Source organism: Mauremys mutica, unplaced genomic scaffold, assembly GCF_020497125.1.
Source record: "Mauremys mutica isolate MM-2020 ecotype Southern unplaced genomic scaffold, ASM2049712v1 Super-Scaffold_100033, whole genome shotgun sequence".
In the NCBI taxonomy this organism is placed as follows: domain Eukaryota; kingdom Metazoa; phylum Chordata; order Testudines; family Geoemydidae; genus Mauremys; species Mauremys mutica.
Genome location: NW_025423255.1, coordinates 4,082,536 through 4,101,184, shown reverse-complemented (window position 1 = coordinate 4,101,184; position 18,649 = coordinate 4,082,536). Strand labels below are relative to the sequence as shown.

Sequence of the window (18,649 nt, the reverse complement as noted above, 5' to 3'; positions counted from 1 at the left end):
AGAGGAGGCCAAGCCACAAGCCTCCAAAAGGTGACACGCCGCACTCCTCTAGGTTCTCCAGCCTGACGCCAAGGTGCTTTCTCCACTGCTGTCAGCACCCTCTGTCATGCGGGGGTTGGAGTTATCCCAGGGACAGGCCAATAGGAGAAGGAGGAGGCCTTCCTGAACAGCAAGGGGATCTGGCAAAAGGAAGCCAGCATGTTTCTGCCTGGTTTTGAACCAGGAACCTTTTGCGTGTTAGGCAAACGTGATAACCACTACACTACAGATACTCCATCTACTTGGCTCTTGCTCACCCTCACACAGACCGATGGACAAACCTGGAGAAAGTGGTGACAGCCCTTCAATAGGTCAGCTGGCAGAGCAGAGGACTGGAGCCAGGGCTCAGGAAGTCATTCTTACGTCACCCTTGTGACTCCAGCTTGAGGGAGAGCTTCTTTTTCTTCCCCTGTCTGGGATGTTGTTGTCAGCTGTGGCACACAAAAAGGACGTCATTGCGAGCGGCCCATGAAGACAAGATTCACTTTTGCCTTCCTTGCTCGGCTTTACTTGCTTCCTCGCCCTATTCCTGCCTTAGTTCCTGGGTTACCTGAAGGCGACGGGGGGCCAGCAGTACCAGGAGGAAGTTGGCCAGCTAGACCCTGGTGGCAAAAGTCCTGCCGCCACTTGCCACCCCACTCTCTTCTCCCAGCGTCACATATTGGCCACCAGGGACTTGGGGCCTAGCAGCGCAACGGAAGGCAGTGGACAGAGCCACCCTCACCTTGAAGCTCCAGCTCATTAAACCACATCTTCAATCGCTGATGGCCAATGAGAGACCGACATCGCTTGCTATTTTAGCACTTGGAAATGCCATTGGTCAGTCATTGGATCTCTGTAATGCTGTTACAGAACAAATGAACATAGACTCTCAGGTTGATATTCTATACCTTTGGGGGAGCATGCTGTAACCCCATAATCCTCATTTTCATATCATCGTGATCTTACATATAGAGCATGACTTGTAAGGTATCAGGGAAAGGATATGATCTGCTGAAAGTCATTTCTCTACCCATAGATGTATACCATTCATGCATATGAAGTTATGAGAATTGTGCAGTGTGGTTGTCACTGTGCTGCAAGGTGGGGGAGTCAGCCAAATATTAGCTCCCTAGTGGCAACAGCAAGGAAAGTAACCAACACCCAGACAGGGTGTCAAACAACCCATCGACAGCCATTGTCCAGCAAGGGAGCTACAATGCAATGACTCACCTGCATGAGGACACTGCATGAGGAATTGCTCAGACTTGCTTGGAGGGACGCAGTGATGCTCACCTGACTCTGAAGGGGGGGGGGGGGCAAAGCCATGAAGGAGGAAAGGACATGATAAAAGGAGAGACATTTGCCAGGCTTTATCTCTCTCTGCCACCTGCATCTACAGACACCCCCACACCAAGCAACTGAAGCGCTGATGAAAGGGGAGAGCCTGGCTGAAAAGCCACCAGCCAGCCTGTGGTGAGAAGCATCTGAGTTTGTAAGGGTACTGAAAGGGTTAAGATCAGCTTAGAATTAAAAGCAGTGAGGAGTCCGGTGGCACCTTAAGGACTAACAGATTTATTTGGGCATAAGCGTTCGTGGGTAAAAAGCCCACTTCTTCAGATGCATGGAGTGAAAATTGCAGATAGAGGCATAAATATAGATTGGAACATGAAGTGACGGGAGTTACCGTACAAGGGGAGAACCAGTGTTGAAGGCTAATTCAGTCAGGGTGGATGTGGTCATCTCCCCACAATTGATGGGGAGGTGTCAATACCAAGAGAGGGAAAATTGCTTTTGTCGTGAGCCAGCTACTCCCAGTCCTTATTCAAGCTCAAATTAATGGTGTTAAGTTTGCAAATCAATTGCAACTCTGCAATTTCTCTTTGAAGTCTGTTTTTGAAGTTTTTTTGAACGGCTACTTTGAATTATTGGGTGTGAATGTGTAAATGTGCTATTGACTATACAAGTCCCATATGGTCTCGTGATTTGGATTCCTGGTTTTCACCCAGGTGGCCTGGGTTCAATTCCCAGTGTGGGAACAATGCAGAGCTTTTGCTCAGAGGGGAGGCAGGAAATGAAAGGAATGGGAAGGGATCCTGCCAGCAGGGGAGTTGGACAGTGTTGGAAGGGGACCCCAGAAGTGGGGGTGGGGCAGTGGTCTGGGGAGAGATGAGGGAAGGATCCCAGATCTGTGGGAAGTTGACATTCTGGATAACAGGCCTGGCATGGGGGGTGGGAAGAGTGAGTGTGTCCCTCTAAACTCACCACCAGCAGACTAGGCAGGCTTGGAAGAATTATGTATTTGTTGGTAAATGTCAATTTCTGTGTAAACACAGAACCCAATGGCAAAATCTTTCCATCGATAATCATCAAAACTAACACATGGGCAAAGTAAGAAACATGTTGCTCGAGAACTTATCCTATTCTAATCCTCTAGGGTTCCCTTTTGCCTTAGGCACCACCACGTGGGCATTTCATATCCCTCCTCATTTTCACACAGACACACAATTTCCTTTGCACAGATCCATGAACAGCAAAACCTCCCTGTGTCTATTGTCTGAGTCAGGGCATTCGATTCCAATGAAACCTTCTCTCCTGCAATGGCAATGGTCAGACAGAGGGGATGCGTCCACGTTCCCCCCGGGAGTGAGATATTCACTCTCCTCTTCATGCTGCTGTTGTTATTCCATGAGTCATCAAGGATGGAATAAAAAAATGAGTTTACTCCAGGATGAGGAAAGGAAGGAGCCACCAACGCCCTCAAAAATCTCAGTGCCCAGAGAAAACCTGCCTCTGTTATTGGACTCACAGATGTGCTGGCGATACAACGGGAAAAGGGACTGTCTGAATTGCCAAGGCAGGGAATGAACAATCTACAGCAACATCATTAACCACAAACACACTGTAGCCATGCTCCAGCCACTGGGGAAATGGGCAGGAATTCTTGCTGTTCAGCCATGGCCACACGTACAGAGCTGCACAGCAGTGAGTGTGCTGGGGAAGCTGGTCTGAGCAAACAATTTGTAATGACCCTTCAGTGAGAACAGAACCAGAGTGTAGAAAGGCCCCTCTGTTAAGTTGGTTGTGGCTGAGACCTTAGGTAGCTGGGCTAGAAAACCATGGGTGTCTTTCTGTGAAGGTTTGATCCTTGCCAGCTAGGCAAGGCTGGTGTGTGGTGTCTCCATGGCTGTACTTCCAGGGTGTGATCACAACAGTGCCACAGGGAGCCAAGCCTAGACATATTCAGAGGCCAAGGCCAGGTCAATGTTTCAAACAGTGAGTCTAGGCTGCTGCAGCTCAGTAATGGAGATGCTCTGTGCCAGGGTTTCTCAAACATCCTTTCCCTGCAACCTCCTTCTGCCAAAATAACTTAATACGTAGCCCTGGAAAGAAGCATCAAGCTCCTCCACTCAGGGGGGAAAGTACCAAAGACTGAGCCCCAGTGGGGGGAGGGCAAAACCAAAGCCTGAGGGATTCAACCCTGAGTGGGGGGGCTCAGACTTTTGGCTCCAGCCCCAGGACCCAACAAGTCTAATGCCAGCCCTGGTGACCCCATTAAAACAGGGTCACAACCCACTTTGCAGTCCTGACCCACAGCTTGAGAACCACTGCTCCATGCTGAGGGGGGAGAGTTTTCCTGTTGGTGTAGTCAATCCACTTCCCCAGGAGGTGGCAGCTCTGCCATGGGGAGAAGCTATATCAGTGGGGGTGCAAGCTGTGGTGTTTACCACATTTAAGAAGTTTAATCAAACCCCATTTTTAAAACCACCTGTGGTCTGGGAATGGCAAAGGAGCTCGATGAAGCAGGGTCTGTCCTTCAAAGTCCTGGAGATCACGAATCTATACTCCTGTTGTAATGGGGGTATAGCTCAGTGGTAGAGTGTTTGATTGCAGATCAAGTGGTCCTTGGTTCAAACCCAGGTGCCCTCTTGAAAAAAAAATTCATTTCTATTCTCCATTATGTTCAGGAGCTCCACCGTACAAGGATGCTTGAAATGAATGTGAACACTCAACATTTCACTGTCCAAATGCATAAAAACCTAGCAAACCTGTCCATCAGCTGAAATCAGTTCCAATCCTCTAAGTGTCTAGTTTATGTTTTCATCAATTAAACAAAGGGATCATTCCCTGAAGCAGAGCACAAGTTTGAAATACAGGCAGCATAGAGCCAATATTCATAACGTCAACTACAAAAAACGATACACGTCTAGAGATAGCATCATTATAATCTGCCAGTCAGAACCTCTCCATAGACCCCCTTACACAACCACTTCTCTGTAATATCGGCTGCAAATATTGGTGGTCGCAATGGTGATCTATACAGTTACAGATTATATCAATAACGTCACAGGAGGTGACACGGCATCAGTGAGACTGATACTGGAATACTGCCTCCAGTTTTGGTGTCCTCGTTTGAAAAAGATGTTGTGAAATTGGAGCTGGGACAGCAAAGAGCCACCTAATGTTCTGAGGACTGGAAAAAATGCCTTCTAGTGAGCTATTGAAAGAGCTCAAAAGAAGATTGAAAGGTGACTTCATTGAAGTGCCTTAATGGAGAGAAAAGATTGGGTATTTAAGGGCTCTTTAATCTAGCAGAGAAAGGCATAAGAAGACCCAATGGCTGGAAGGTGAAGACAGATAAATTCATATTACAACTAAGGCACAAAAATTCAACAGTCAGGATGATTCACCACAAGAACAAGCTACCAAGGAAAGTGGTGGATTCTCCATCTCCTGATGTCATTTTATGAAGACTAGATCCCTTTCTGGAATGTGTTTGCCCCCAAAGTAGCTATTGTGTCCTACAGGAGGCCTGTGATATGCAGGGGGGGTCAGATTAGATGCTCTAATGGTTTCTTCTGGCCATAAAGTCGACTAATTTCTGAAAAACCGAGTGTAGCACTGGGAGCAGCATCTGATGTTTTCCTGTCCAGCCGGCTTGCTGCCTAGAATGAACGCTCCTGGAGTGGGGTGATCCACAGGGAGTAGCTCAAACCTGCAAAGTGCCTGGCCAGAGGCAGGACATTAGCCCAGCAAGGGAGGGGTGTGGCAGTGACATCACAAAGGCCTTTTGCAGGACCTCAGCCTATTGGTCAGAGGTGGTGGGGAGGTGGTGACCTCACAGAGAGATGCTGACATCAGCCAGGCAGGACAGGGGCGAGGGGCCAGGGAAACCTCAGAGACCCCTGTGGCTTTGCTTCAGCAAGTCTCCTTCTCCAGGTCTCTCTCTGAGGACTGAGAGAGTATTCGGGTTCACGGACGTGAGCGCCAGGAGGAACCTCTTTCGAGTTTTCTCCTTCCCTTTTAGTGATTTTACTAGAAAACAGCCGTCCCTGTTTAGAAGGTAAGAGCCTCCTGGAGGTTTGAAACCTGTTCAGTCTGATCCAGCTGGTGACAGTTGAATTCTAGGCATGGAAAACACGAGCTTAAGGAGGCAGAATTTTATTCTGCACCTGGGATTTTGTCCCTTAGAATCACTGGGGACATTAGGGTTTGTTCTTTTTGCTTCCCCTCTTCCTCCCTCCTCTTTTTCTCTTGCTTCCTTTGTCCTTTTACCTGTTCTCCTCCCAACACCAGGAGGGGTGTGTGTGTGTGTGTGTTGCAGGGGAGTGCTCTGCAGCTCCCACTGTGGGAGGTCCACCCAAAAATGTGGGGCTGAAATAGTGCTCGGGCAGTGATCCCCTCAGTGACCTGGGCCATCCTTTGGGCTCTCTGGTGGGAACCCTCAGCCTCCCGTCCTCAGTCTCTACACTGATTGGCTGAGCAGGGGGTTATTGACAGGGAGGAGACTCAGGTCCTTGTTGTTCTCTTTCAGGACCAAGGAAATAAGTCGGAACCAGTTACCAGGGAGGGGCTGGGGCAGCTGGGAGCGGGGGCGGGGTTGCGGGGCACAGGGAGGGGCTGGGGCAGCTGGGAGCCGGGGAGGTTGCGGGGCACAGGGAGGGGCTGGGCAGCTGGGAGCGGGGGGAGGTTGCGGGGCACAGGGAGGGGCTGGGGCAGCGGGGGGAGGTTGTGGGGCACGGGAAGGGGCTGGAAGAGGGGGGGGTTGCGGGGCACAGGGAGGGGCTGGGGCAGCTGGGAGCGGGGTGGGTTGCAGGGCACAGGGAGGGGCTGGGGCAGCTGGGAGCGGGGGGGGTTGCGGGGCACATGGAGGGGCTGGGGCAGCTGGGAGCGGGGGGGGTTGCGGGGCATGGGGAGGGGCTGGGGCAGCTGGGAGCGGGGGCGGTTGCGGGGCACAGGGAGGGGCTGGGGCAGCTGGGAGCGGGGGAGGTTGCGGGGCACAGGGAGGGGCTGGGGCAGCTGGGAGCGGGGGGGGGTTGCGGGGCACAGGGAGGGGCTGGGAGCGGGGGGTTGCGGGGCACGGGGAGGGGCGGGGGTAGCTGGGAGCGGGGGAGGTTGCAGGGCACGGGGAGGGGCTGGGGCAGCTGGGAGCGGGGTGGGTTGCAGGGCACGGGGAGGGGCTGGGGCAGCTGGGAGCGGGGGGGTTGCGGGGCAGGGGGAGGGGCTGGGGCCGCGGGGATGGGGGGGGGATGCAGGGCACAGGGAGGGGCTGGGGCAGCTGGGAGCGGGGGGGGTTTGCGGGGCACAGGGAGGGGCTGGGAGCGGGGGGTTGCGGGGCACAGGGAGGGTCTGGGGCAGCTGGGAGCGGGGGGTTGCGGGGCACGGGGAGGGGCTGGGGCAGCTGGCAGGGTTGCGGGGCACAGGGAGGGGCTGGGAGCGGGGGGTTGCGGGGCACAGGGAGGGGCTGGGGCAGCTGGGAGGGTTGCGGGGCACAGGGAGGGGCTGGGGCAGCTGGGAGCGGGGGGTTGCGGGGCACAGGGAGGGGCTGGGGCAGCTGGGAGCGGGGGAGGTTGCGGGGCACGGGGAGGGGCTGGGGCAGCTGGGGGGAAGGTTGCGGGGCACAGGGAGGGGCTGGAGCAGCTGGGAGCGGGGGGGGTTGCGGGGCACAGGGAGGGGCTGGGGCAGCTGGGAGCGGGGGGGGTTGCAGGGCACGGGGAGGGGCTGGGGCAGCTGGGAGCGGGGGGGGATTGCGGGGCACGGGGGGGGGGCTGGGGCAGCTGGGAGCGGGGGAGGCGCCGGGAGGGAGGAGGCAGGAGCCGGGAGGAAGAACAAAGAACCGGGACCATCAGCCCCCGGCAGCTCTGGAGAGACCAGACGCTGCTGCCTCCATCGGGAGCTGGGAGCGGAGCAGCTGCTGCTTCCTCAGCGGGGTCTGTGCGGGGGGGAGCCCGGTATTAACCCCTCCCAGGCTCGGCCGGGGGGGCTTCTCCGGCTAGTAACCGCCCTGGGCTCTGCTGAGGCTCCCGGTGACCGAGCCCGGGGCAGGTCCCGGGCTCTGCGCGGTGCCCCCCCCCATCGCTGCCCCCGGGGGCCCGGAGCTGCTGCAGCGCTGAGGCCGGGAGGATCCTTCCCGCAGCGAGTCTGAGCCGCCCCCCCCCGGCTCTGCTGTGCCCGGTACCGGGGGGGTGAAGCGGGTCCCCCCGCCCGGTGCCCCCTTCCCCGCACGGGCGGAGCGGGGCAGCCGTGGGGAGAGACCCCCCGGGAACGGGGCGGTGACCCCGGCTCCCAGCCTGGGGCAGGGCGCTAGGGAAGGGGGGGAGGGGACGGAAGAGGGTGTGAGGGAAAATTAGGGGGGGGGCAGGTTCCCAGATCTCTGCCCCCACCCCGGCACACTCACTGCAGCGTCCCTGCCCAGGGTCACTTCCCTGTGACCGAGGTGAGGAGCAGAGAGAGGAAGAACCAGCCCCGGACTCTCCCTGTTCCCCCTGCGGCAGGAGTGCGCTGCCCTGGGGGCAGGGGCAGGGGGACCCCCCCCAAGGGGGCTCCTTTGGGTCTGGTCTGGTCCAGGGTTTGGTTCACACCCTGTTGCTGGGAGGACTTCAAAATGTCTTGGTTGGTTACTGCTGCTGGGGGGAGCACAAGGGGGAAAGGAGGGGCCAGGGGCCAGGTCTGTGCTGCACTGTGGGGACTGAGCATGTTCCCAGCCTGGCAGAATCTACAATCTCTGTCTGCAGGGAAAGGGCCTGGGGGAATCGTGATGTGAAATGAACTGAAGCCTGTTCTGAAACCTCCACAACTGCCCTTCTCGCCCTGCCAGGCTGCAGAATGACGCCCACCTCTCGCTCCAGCTCGTCCCAGCCTCCCATGGGACAGGAGAAATGGCTGCAGTGGAGCCAGCTCAGGTAGGGGTTATTGGGGGGTTGCTGGTGGGTTCCTGCTGGAGGGGGAGGGGCAGGAAATACTGAAGAGGTGGCCACTTCTGGGGAGTTAGGTCTGGGTGAGGATAGGGAGTGGGGACAGTGTGTGACAAACCTGCTGGGACTTGTCCTAGGACCAATCCTATTCAATTTATTCATAAATGATCTGGAGAAAGGGGTAAACAGTGAGGTGGCAAAGTTTGCAGATGATACTAAACTGCTCAAGATAGTTAAGACCAAAGCAGATTGTGAAGAACTTCCAAAAGAGCTCACAAAACTAAGTGATTGGGCAACAAAATGGCAAATGAAATTGAATGTGGATAAATGTAAAGTAATGCACATGGGAAAAAATAACCCCAACTATACATACAATATGATGGGGGCAAATTTAGCTACAACGAGTCAGGAAAAATATCTTGGAGTCATCATGGATAGTTCTCTGAAGATGTCCACGCAGTGTGCAGAGGCGGTCAAAAAAGCAAACAGGATGTTAGGAATCATTAAAAAGGGGATAGAGAATGAGACTGAGAATATATTATTGTCCTTATATAAATCCATGGTACGCCCACATCTCGAATACTGTGTACAGATGTGGTCTCCTCACCTCAAAAAACATATTCTAGCACTAGAAAAGGTTCAGAAAAGGGCAACTAAAATGATTAAGGGTTTGGAGAGGGTCCCATACGAGGAAAGATTAAAGAGGCTAGGACTCTTCAGCTTGGAAAAGAGGAGACTAAGGGGGGATATGACAGAGGTCTATAAAATCATGAGTGATGTGGAGAAAGTGGATAAGGAAAAGTTATTTACTTATTCCCATAATACAAGAACTAGGGGTCACCAAATGAAATTAATAGGCAGCAGGTTTAAAACAAATAAAAGGAAGTTCTTCTTCACGCAGTGCACAGTCAACTTGTGGAACTCCTTCCCTGAGGAGGTTGTGAAGGCTAGGACTATAACAATGTTTAAAAGGGGACTGGATAAATTCATTCTGGCTAAGTCCATAAATGGCTATTAGCCAGGATGGGTAAGAACGGTGTCCCTAGCCTCCGTTCGCAGGGCCGGCTCTAGACCCCAGCGCACCAAGCGCGCGCGTGTGGGGCGGCATTTTGCCGGCAGGGCGGCAGGCGGCTCCAGCGGACCTTCCGCAGTCATGCCTGCGAGAGGTCCACCAGAGCCGCGGGACAGCGGACCTGCCGCAGGCATGACTGCGGAGGGTCCGTTGGTCCCGCGGCTCGGTTGGACCTGCAGCAGGCATGACTGCGGAAGCTCCACCGGAGCCGCGGGACCAACGGACCCTCCGCAGGCACGGCTGCAAGAGGACACCAGGAGCCGCGGGATCGGCGCCCCGTAGCGCGCCCCCTGCGGCGTGCTGCCCTGCTTGAGGCGGCCAAATTCTTAGAGCCGCCCCTGTCTGTTCATCAGAGGATGGAGATGGATGGCAGGAGAGAGATCACTTGATCATTGCCTGTTAGGTTCACTCCCTCTGGGGCACCTGGCATTGGCCACTGTCAGTAGACAGATACTGGGCTAGATGGACCTTTGGTCTGACCCAGTACGGCTGTTCTTATGTTAACATGGGCCTAGATCCTCAGAAGAAACACTTGGGTGTTGGGGGAGAAAATTCCCTAATTCGTGAAACAGGAAACAGACAAAGCAACTCCCTGGGTGGGGCTGGGAAAACTGACCAGACTTCCAGTGCTGAACTCTCAGCCTGCTAGCCAGGGGCTGGTGTGACATGGAAAGGGGGCACCCGGCAGGGAGGTGTAGGGAAGATGTCCCGGCCCCTCACGCTCAGGCACAAGGTAACAGTTCTGGGGTGATGGGGAAGGATGGAATGTCTGAGTCGCCCCATCTCCTTCCAGTGTCACAGAGCCTAAAATGACCCTTATTTCCCTGACATTGCTCCAGCTCTTCTTCATATTTAAATATATTTTAAATGAGGAAAAAAAGTCAACAAAATAACTGCTGTTCTGCACAATCCAGGGTAATGTGAGAACAATTGGGAAGGAGACAATCTCTCCTCAAAGAGGAACTTGACGTGTCTAACAGTAACTTTGCACTGGGAGGAGGAGTATAAATGTGAATCTCCAGGTTTGTTTAGAAAAGGAAATGTGATGATGGTTAGCTCAGACAGGAGGAAATGTGCAAGATAACTCCACCGACTATCCATGGCCCATGTCTTTAGTGCAAGAATAGTTCTCTTTTTACATCAGGAAAGTGAACTCAAGCTAGCTAACTCCATGACAACCACAGTGATGAGACCCAGGTAGATTTTATCTCAACGTAGCTGGTTGAAGACACCCACCATCTCCCCCACCTGGGGTGATGACATTCCTGGTAGAAAGGACACACACTCCAATGACTCGAAGGACAATGGAGTTGATACAAAGGACCACAGGATCCACCCCAAAGATGGGCAAGCTTCAAAAGTGGGCAACTCATGTGTGGGAGCTGAGGAACTACAGTGTGCAAAAGATGCAAACAGCCTTAACACTCACTACCTGGGAACTGTCAAAAGAATTAAAGAAAAAATCTCCTGACAGCTCTAGAGAGGGTTTTTATGAAGTTCATCTCCTTTACGGATTCTCTGATGTTTAGAAAGGCCTGAACTATGAGTGAAGCTTTTCCCACACTCACAGCATTCATAGGGTCTCTCTCCGGTGTGGACTCTGTAATGTGTAACAAGGGTTGAGCTCCGAGAGAAGCTTTTCCCGCACTCACTGCATTCATAGGGTTTCTCTCCTGTGTGGACTCTCTGGTGAGAGATAAGAGAGAAGAGGTGAGTGAAACTTTTCCCGCACTCACTGCATTCATAGCGTCTCTCTCCTGTGTGGATCCTCTGATGCATAGTAAGGTGTGAGCTCTGAGAGAAGCTTTTTCCACACTCGCAACATTCATAGGGTCTCTCTCCTGTGTGGACTCTCTGGTGAGAGATAAGGGAGGAGAATTGACTGAAACTTTTCCCGCACTCACGGCATTCATAGGGTCTCTCTCCTGTGTGGATCCTCTGATGCGTAGTAAGGTTTGAGCTCCGAGAGAAGCTTTTTCCACACTCGCAACATTCGTAGGGTTTCTCTCCCGTGTGCGTTGTCTGATGAGAGATAAGGGCTGATCTCTGAGTGAAGCTTTTCCCGCACTTGCAGCATTCGTAGGGTCGCTCTTCTGTGTGGATTCTCTGATGAGAGATAAGGGCTGATCTCTGAGTGAAGCTTTTCCCGCACTCACAGCATTCATAGGGTCTTTCTCCTCTGTGTATTCGCTGATGCCTACTAAGGGCTGAGGTATGATTGAAGCTTTTCCCACACTCACAGCATTCGTAGGGTCTCTCTTTCGTGTGGATTATCTCATGTCGAATAAGGGCTGAGCGGTAATGGAAGTTTTTCCCACACTCACTACACGTAGTCTCTCGCTTTTCCGTGAGGATTTTCTCCTGGGAGGTAGTTTCCTTGAGGTCCCTGTGAGTTCCCTGACAATTAATGGGTTCATCCACTCTCTCCTCTGAGTGGTTTCCCTGCTCTCTCTCTGGTCTGTGGTAATTTTCACCAGCTTTTCCCTGCTCACGGGGGCTGGACACACTCCCTTTGGCTCTTCGCAGTAATTCCCCATGCGCTTCGGCGAGCTCAGCATCTTCCTGGTGAGGATTCTGCTCCTCGCTCTCCCTCACCACCCCATCACCTGCTAGAAGAGAGGAGAAATCTCAGAATTGGGGATGGAAATAGGGTGACCAGATGTCCCGATTTTATAGGGACAGTCCCGATATTTGGGGCTTTTTCTTATATAGGCTCCTATTACCCCCCCACCCCCTGTCCCGATTTTTCACACTTGCTGTCTGGTCACCCTAGATGGAAAGGCAGAGAACAAACCCAAGTAAGTGCTGGAGAGACAGAAAATAAAAATCAGGGACTGAACTCCCCCTAACTCTTCCCCACAGGGGACAGTGGAGGGGATCAATTCTGCTCCCAACCCAGGACCGGCCTTTAGGGGGGGGCGTACGGGTGCCCCACCCAAGGGGGTGCCGGGCGCAGGGTTTGGATTCCCACCTGCCCTGCTGCCGAGAGGCTCGCTGGGCTGATGAAAGCGGCACAGGGAGCAGATAAGCAGCTGCGTGGGGGAGTGGGATAGACCTGAGCTGCAGGGGGAAATTGGACGACCAGCGTCAGAGTCAGGTGACTGCTCCGGAGCAGAGGGGCCCCTCTCCGCCCTGCTCCATGTGTGCAGCTGCTGCTGTTCCTGTCCCCCCACCCTCCGTTCACCCCCGGAGTCGCCCCGTCCACCCCCGACTGGGAGCATCCTCCTGACTGCTCTGCAGGGGGGAGGTGCTGATTGATGGCGGGGTGATCCCCTCCCCCCAACCCAGGTACTGATTTCCACTGAGCTGGGGTGACGGGACAGGGGGAATCTGCGTGTGCTGCTGCCTCTCTGGGGCCGGAGCTGCTGGTAGCTGCTTGTGTCTGAACAAGCCTAGTTCAGGCTCCTGACCCTGGGAACTTTCTTAAAGAGACAGCGCGCTCACTCACTCAGGCACATACTACCTTCACACACACACACACACACACAGTCCCCCCAACACACACACCAGGGCTCCCTGCATCCAGGTCACTTCCCCACCTGGGCTGTGCTGAGACATCAGGAGCAGCTGCTCTCCTGCCCTCCCCTTACTCAGCCTGCAGGGAAAGTGACCTGGGTGCAGGAAGCCCTGACGTCGCTCCTTGCTCCCCTCTCCCAGCCCCCCAGGGCTGTGTGGGGCGGGGGAACAGCAGTCCAGTGGGGGAGCGAGCAGCAATGCCAGCTGCTTTGTGCATCCAGGTCAGGTTCCCCACTTGGGTGCAGGGGGGGGATGCCGGGGTTAGAGGCAAAGGGGGCACAGTGCAGGGGCTGGGGGCTCAGGAGAGTGGTGCAGGGGGTAGCAGGGAAGGGCTGCATAGAACCATAAAATATCAGGGTTGGAAGGGACCTCAGGATGTATCTAGTCCACCCTCCTGCTCAAAGTAGGACCAATCCCCAACTAAATCATCCCAGCCAGGGCTTTGTCAAGCCTGACCTTAAAAACCTCTAAGGAAGGAGACTCCACCTCCCTAGGGAACCCATTCCAGTGCTTCACCATCCTCCTAGTGAAATAGTTTTTCCTAGTATCCAACCTAGTCCTCCCCCACTGCAACTTGAGGTCATTACTCCTTGTTCTGTCATCTGCTACCACTGAGAACAGTCTAGAGCCATCCTCTTTGGAACCCTCCTTCAGCAGTTGAAAGCAGCGATCAAATCCCCCCTCAGTCTTCTCTTCTGCAGACTAAACAATCCCAGTTCCCTCAGCCTTACCTCATAAGTCATGTGCTCCAGCCCACTAATCATTTTTTGTTGCCCTCTGCTGGACTCTTTCCAATTTTTCCACATCCTTCTTGTAGTGTGGGGCCCAAAACTGGACACAGTACTCCAGATGAGGCCTCACCAATGTCGAATAGAGGGGAACGATCATGTCCCTCCATCTGCTGGCAATGCCCGTATTTATACAGCCCAAAATGCCGTTAGCCTTCTAGGCAACAAGGGCACACTGTTGACTCATAGCCAGCTTCTCATCCACTGTAACCCCTAGGTCCTTTTCTGCAGAACTGCTTCCTAGCCATTTGGTCCCTAGTCTGTAACAGTGCATAGGATTCTTCTGCCCTAAGTGCTGGACTCTGCACTTGTCCTTGTTGAATCTCATCAGGTTTCTTTTGGCCCAATCCTCTAATTTGTCTAGGTCCCTCTGTATCCTATCCCTACCCTCCAGCGTATCTACCACTCTTCCCAGTTTAGTGTCATCTACAAACTTGCTGAGAGTGCAGTCCACACCATCCTCCAGATCATTAATGATTGCGGCACAGGAGTGGAGTGCAAGGGCTGGGGTGAAAGGGGAACAGTGGAGGGGTTAGGGGCTCAGGAGGGGGCAGGTGTTGGGGTGCACGAGGGGGGCAGAGGTTAGGAATGAAGGGGTGTAGAGATAAGGGGTGCAGTAGGGGGAGCAGGCATTTGGGGCAAAGGGACACAGTGCAGCGGTTGGGGGAGGGGAACGTGGGTTGCCTAGGGAGCCCATGGGAGCCAGGGGCACCAAAATGCAAGTTTGCCCAGGGTGCCATTTCCCCAAGGCCGGCCCTGCCCACATCCCATCCAAACACTCAGTAGGAAGGGAGGGAGCTCCAGCCAAGGTGTCAATCATCATCTGTAGGAAGCCAGGAGTGAGATCTGCTGGGGACTGTCCTGAGCTCACAGAGTCTGTGTGGGGAATCCCAGCGGGGTCTCTCAGGCACTTACAGTTTCTGGGTTGGTTTAATGTTTCCTCACCTGTGCAGGGACTTCCCAGGATCTCGCTTTCCACTGAACCAGGGAGATCCAGGACCCACGGCTCTTCCCCTCGTTCCAGCTGGAAGATCACAGAGGGTTGGGAAACTGGAAACCCTGCTCAAGGGAAAGAAAACAAAGGAGATCAGGGGAATTCATAGGCTATTTATCATCATAAAAAACATTATATTAGTTTAACCCCAGTCCACTTTAAACAATAAAATCACAGGGCCACCTCCCCAGGTGCTCAAAGGTGCAGAACACTCTGCTTAGGAGGGATTTAACTATCCCCATCTTTGCTGGGAACACACACAGCCAGACACTCATTATCAAAGTGGCTCCTAAAAAAGAGACTGGAACTGCATTTCCCAGAAAGTGAAGACTCTAGACAGAGGGCAAGTGTCCCTGGCACTGCTTCTTGCTGACAGACAGGTCCAGAGCCAAAGAGAGAGTCCCGGGGAAGCTGGGAACAGGAAGCATGGGCTGGGGGGTTCAGTGGAGTAAGGACCAGGAAGGGCAGGGATATCACTGAAGGCAGGATCTCAGCAGCATTAGATGTCAGGAAAGCACATCCTGCGGCATTAGGGAACCTAGTGAGTCAGGTATAAAGGGAGGGAGCATAAAAAACACTGTGTGTGGAGGAAGCTGGCAAATTAGATGGTGTAGTTCAAGAGCCACAGACCAATTCTTCTGCCAAAGGAGAATGTGAAAAATAAGAATCAGGCCATGTGACTTCAGGAGGGACAAATTCGAAGATCCAAAGAACATGCAGAGAAGAGAGACGGCGGCTCTTGCAGGTGGGGATGGAAAAGGAAGAGTCTCCGTGACTCATGGAGCCAATTAGTTCGTTTTATCATTCATTGATCATTGTTATGGTGATCTCATATGTTATTTCAGATGTAGTCACTGTGTACGAAATAGATTTAAGTTGTAGGCATAGACAGAAGTAAGACAGGTAGAGCCCTGCATGGATACAAAATTTATATCCGCATCCGATCTGCGATCCGCAAAAAGGGTCCATGGAGATCTGCAGATTTTCAGGGCTCTAGGCACAAAATTTGGACCTGCAGCCGATCCACAAAGGAGGTCCGAATTCTCCACCAGGAGACATGATCAAAGCAAAGGGCTAAGGCAATGAATCCTAAAATCTTCTAATATAGGCTGGAAGGGACCTCAAGAAGTCATCTACTCCATTCCCATCGCCCTGCGGCAGGAGCAGGTGTAAATATGCCAGAAATTTGCCTGACCTGTTCTTAAAACCCTCCTGGGACAAGAATTTCACAACCTCTCTTTGTAATCCATTCCAGCACTTCCCTATCCTTATCGCTGGAAAGGTTTTTGTATTACCCACCCTCAACCTCCCTTGCAGCAGATCAAGCCAATTACTTCTCCTCCTACCTTCAGCGGACGTGATGAACAATTAATCACTGCTCCCTTATAACAACCTTTGACATATTTGAAGACTGTTCTCAGTTCCCCACTCACTCTTTTCTCAAAATTAAACATGCCCAGTTCTTTCAACCTTCCCTCCTAAGTCATGTTCGAGGACCAGGAGGGCGCTTTTTCCTTCTGAATGGAGATGCGCAAGGTGAGGTCAGAGAAAAGGATGTTGGAGTAACCGAGACAGGAGAGGATGACTAAGAGCTCTAGCTGCGCGGATGGATAGGAAAGGCCAATTGTTAAGGATGTTACGCAAAAAGAAAATGCCAGGTGTAGGCACAGCCTGGATAGGAGGCCCCAGAGGGAGCTCCGTGACAAAGGTATTGCACAGTTATGGGCCTGAGTGACAGGCAGCACAATGGTGCTGTCTGCGGCGGTAGAGAAAGAAGGTGGGGGGAGGGCTTGGGGGAAATATTAAGAGCTTTGCTTCAGCTGTTGATCTTTAGCTGATGGCTGGACATCAGTGAGGAGATGAGAGAGAGAGAGGGGCTGAGATTTCAGTTGCGACAGAAGGAGACAGGCCAGGAGCAGAGAGGCAGAACTGGGAGTTAGGAGCACAGAGATGGTAGTTGAATGTGTGTGTGCGGATGAGATTCCCAGAAATAAGGTGCAGAGGAAGAAAAGAAGAGGACCAAGGACAGAGCCCCGTGGAACCCAAACAGAAGGCTGGAACGGGGGTCAGCCGGCTCATTCTAAAGACACTCTAATGCAGTGACTGGAGGAGGAGAAGGATGTGACTCATCATGGACCTCTTGATGCCACCTGGCAGAGGGCACAGGGTGCCTAATGTTTTACTGGGATCCCACAGACCAGGTACATGCATATTCGTTCACCCAAAGGTGGCGTGTCAGGTGTCTGTCGAGGAACTAGTTAGGTAGGTCTTAGGTAGCTCTTAAAAGCTTTGCCAGTCCAGCTCTATTGTTTAAGGCTGGGAAAAAGTGCCCACACGCATGGGCACACACGCACACCATCCAACATGGCTCTGCTGGCCAAAGCTCAATTACAGACACAGCTATAGCAGCAAAAGCATCCATTTTTTAAAACAGGAAACTAAATGCTCATAAGCTACATTAATGCAGAGTTAAGGTTGCCCAGTGCTGTCTCCTGCCTTGCACCATACGGACGGTGAGTAAACTTAAACCACTGCAGACCAGGAAATGAAAAGTTAATGTAAACTTTCCCCCAACCCTTAACCCTGTAGCTGGCCAGAACCAGTGAGAATGGTTCTGTGTGGGCCGTGCAAAGGTTAACCAACTGCCACAGGGACTCAGGTATTCAGCTCAATGCAGCAGTAACGGGATGAATTCTATGGTCTGTGGTATAAAGGACGTCAGAGTAGATGACCTAATAGTCACATCTGGCCTTCAAATCTATGAACCTATAATTGATCTGAGGAAAGACTGAGACTAAGACATTGTCTGTGCTGTGCTCACAGGTCGGAATCCCAGCATTTATCCGCATGCCCTCCAGCTGTGTGCACTGGGCCAGCTGTAGCTGTGTGCACTGGGCCAGCTGTAGCTGTGACTGGCTGATGGAGGAATGGGTTGCAGCAGCTGGGCAGAGCTGTGCCTGTGCTATGCAGAGAGGTGCATGTGAAACTTGGGGGGCAATTCTGCCTCATTTCCGTGCTGAGTGTTGTAGGCTTGGTCAGCAAAGGTGCCCAAGGGCGTGTTCTTGCCATGGGGGTTGTCAGCACCCTGGTGGCGTATGTTCGAGTGACCTGTGGGGCTTAGTGAGGGGTAAGTGAAGGCAGTGACTCACAAGGAAAACTCAGGTTGAGGGCAAGGGGGTAGTAACACTGTCTCCTGCTCGTTCTAATCACAGCAATACCAATCACAGAGGGAAACTGAGGTGTGTACTGACATCATACAAGTATCACCAAAAGTCCCACCTCTATCTCAGACACACTGCTCACAGCCCCCGGAGAGAAAGCAAAGCACAGGAACTGGACGTTAGTCCAGTGAACACAGTGGAGGACAAGCTGCAATCCTCACACCCTGGTCAAAAAGGAGAGGCATGTGGGTCCCTGCCCATAGAGAGGGGCTGGCTGGAGGCCTGACACCTGAGGGGCCATTCCTTGAGCAGACCATGGAGGCAGGTGAAAGGCTTCGCTACCCCAGAACTGTGACATTGCAAAAGCACATTTTGGGGCATTAGGAAATCTAGTGACTCAGGTGTAATGGGAGGGAAAATTAAACTCCCCCAGTGGGAGGAGAAGGCTGGGGAATTACACACTAACATTCAGGAGCAACAGCCTCTAATTCTTCCGGAAAAGGAGAAGGTCAGAAACAAGAACTGGGCCAGGCAGCCTCAGGAGGGACCGGCTCAGAGATCCAAGGAGCCGGGAGGGAAGACAGCTTGTGGCTGCTGCAGATGGGGAGAGGGGGGACAAGACTCTCTCCAAACTCTCACTCTTCTTGACCCCGACCTGAGTTTACGATCTATGACCCAGTCTCACGTCTTGTGGGCAATTTCATACTCGCTAGAGGTAAGATGTCATTCTCAGAGAATTGCTTATTAGCTTGGAACATGCGTGGAGGGGCAAGGAGGTGAACATAAAGAAATGGGTTATTCAGCTTGCTACAGTTAAGGGCCTTATATGAGGCGGAGGCTTTGTGGGAGAAGTTCTGCTGAAGTCTGGGATTTACCTGACCAGGCCCCTAAGGAGAGAATCCCAG

At 53.1% G+C, this 18,649-nt stretch overlaps 1 non-coding gene across 1 annotated transcript; it reads left to right on the top strand.

Moving 5' to 3' along the window:
• The first annotated feature begins 3,876 nt into the window (after positions 1–3,876).
• TRNAC-GCA lies at positions 3,877–3,948 on the top strand. The gene has a single exon. It is a non-coding gene; the product is annotated as a tRNA-Cys (tRNA).
• Positions 3,949–18,649: the final 14,701 nt, after the last annotated feature.